This window comes from Zosterops lateralis (genome assembly GCF_965231275.1).
Source record: "Zosterops lateralis genome assembly, chromosome: 27".
Lineage (NCBI taxonomy): Eukaryota > Metazoa > Chordata > Aves > Passeriformes > Zosteropidae > Zosterops > Zosterops lateralis.
Genome location: NC_139787.1, coordinates 67,084 through 68,846, shown reverse-complemented (window position 1 = coordinate 68,846; position 1,763 = coordinate 67,084). Strand labels below are relative to the sequence as shown.

Here is a 1,763-nt window from a genome sequence, read left to right as displayed (position 1 = left end):
GGTGTGCAGGGCAGAGCAGCCCCAGGGCACGTTGTGTCACTTGTCTGTTGTGCACTCTGTGTCTTTGTGTGTTTTGTTTTGTGTGTCTTTTGCCTTAACCCTTCAAGGGGTCTTTTGGAGACCCCAGGCATTGTTCTTAACATCTTCCTATTCCTGGTGCTGATACCAGGCCGGGCATCAAACCCTTGACTCGGGAGCTCAGAGGCTCCTCAGAATCCATCTCTCTTCACAACCATCCAGGCTGATGCCTTTCCAGGTCTTGTTCTGAGCTGTATCCACAGCTGTGCACTGCTGTGATCCATTCAGGTGGATTAGGTCTTGTCAGAATGCAGAGACAGGTACAGGATTCTGACCGTAGGATTCTCAGGCATCCATCTCTGCTTTTCTTGGGATCAGTGATCCCGTTGGCATCTTCTTCCTGCAGGGTTCTCTGAGCCTGGTCAGCTCCCCATGGGTCTTACCTCGGTCATCTCATTGCGAGTTCTCTCGGTCCTCAGGGTCATTCTTCTTGCTGAGATATTTCTGTCCCTGTTGTGTCCCCCCTTTTGTCCTGTCCTGTGTCACGGGTGTTGGTGTGTTTGGCCTGGAGCTGCTCTGCCTTGTTGCTCAGTCTGGGTGTAGGGGGAATGGGACAAGTCCTGGGGAGTTGAAATTTGTCATGTGGGGTGTAGTTGGACTGTAGAGGGTATCCCTAGATGGACACAAAGTGTCTGCAGCTGTCAAGTTCTCCTGCAGCACTTTGACTTTTGTCCTGACTTTGTTTCAGGTGCAGATGGATTAAATCCATGGCAGAGTGCCCCATCCCGGGTGAGGGGGCTCCCCTGAGAAGGTCAGTCACTGTTTGTGTTTGCAGGGGAGTGTAAATGGTGGCCATGTTACAGCCCTGCTCTTTGTCTTTGTTTTTAGGAGGCAAAGCTGGATCTCTGCAGTCAAGGTGAAGTGGACGAGGTGAGCAGTGATCAGTGGACAGAAGCTGTTGCTGTTGCTCAAGTCTCACTTGCTGGTTCTACTCTAAGCATTCACTAGTCTGTTTTATTTTATTTTAGGTGGTCCCCTTGGTAGATGTGCTGGCCCAGGATGCCAGAGGAGGGTAGATGGGTGCAATATTAAGGTTCACTTGTGCTGTGCTTCAGTCAGAGCAGGGAGGTTGCTGTTTCACAGGAACTCAGCATGATTTTTCCTTTTTTGTTTCTTTGCAGGTGCTGCTGCTGCCCCAGGTGTTCCAAGGAATAGAGGGAGGGGGTGAGTTGGCCCTTGGGCAGGTGGCCCAGAGGTGAGTGCTGTGCTCAGTGTGTCCCTTTTCCTTTTGCTGGGTTCACTCTGGGCAGCCTCTGGAGTGGGGGGAGATCTGAGGGGGAGCCGGGACAGCGGTGCAGAGGAGCTCTGGGGATGACTCTTCTGGAGTGGAATAGTCACATTTTGTGTTCTGTGGTCCCAGGTAGTGTGAGGAGGTGCACAGCTGGAGTTTGGATATGGCAGCACCGAGGTGAAAGCAGAGAACGTCTCCAAATCCACGGAGCCAACACGTTCATTTCTGTCGAGGATGGATTTTGTCCCCTCGTATTCCAAAAGCTGAGTGTTGGGGCTGGTGGTTGGGAGAAGGGGAAAAACTTTTCAGTCCCAGGAGGCAATTTAAAGTTACCTTAGGGAGGAGAGGGCCCTTGTGGGATGGACCCCTCAGGAGTAAAGGGATAGGGTTTCTCCTTAGCATCACTGGAGCCTTGGCCAGGCAGGGCAGTCCCAACCCATCTCTGCATTCTAGC

The 1,763-nt window shown here is 52.2% G+C and overlaps 1 long non-coding RNA gene across 1 annotated transcript; it reads left to right on the top strand.

The window, feature by feature from the left end:
- Positions 1-755: 755 nt before the first annotated feature.
- Positions 756-1,275, top strand: LOC310919581. Its single transcript, XR_014591835.1, has 3 exons — positions 756-829; positions 907-934; positions 1,200-1,275. It is a non-coding gene; the product is annotated as an uncharacterized lncRNA (long non-coding RNA).
- Positions 1,276-1,763: the final 488 nt, after the last annotated feature.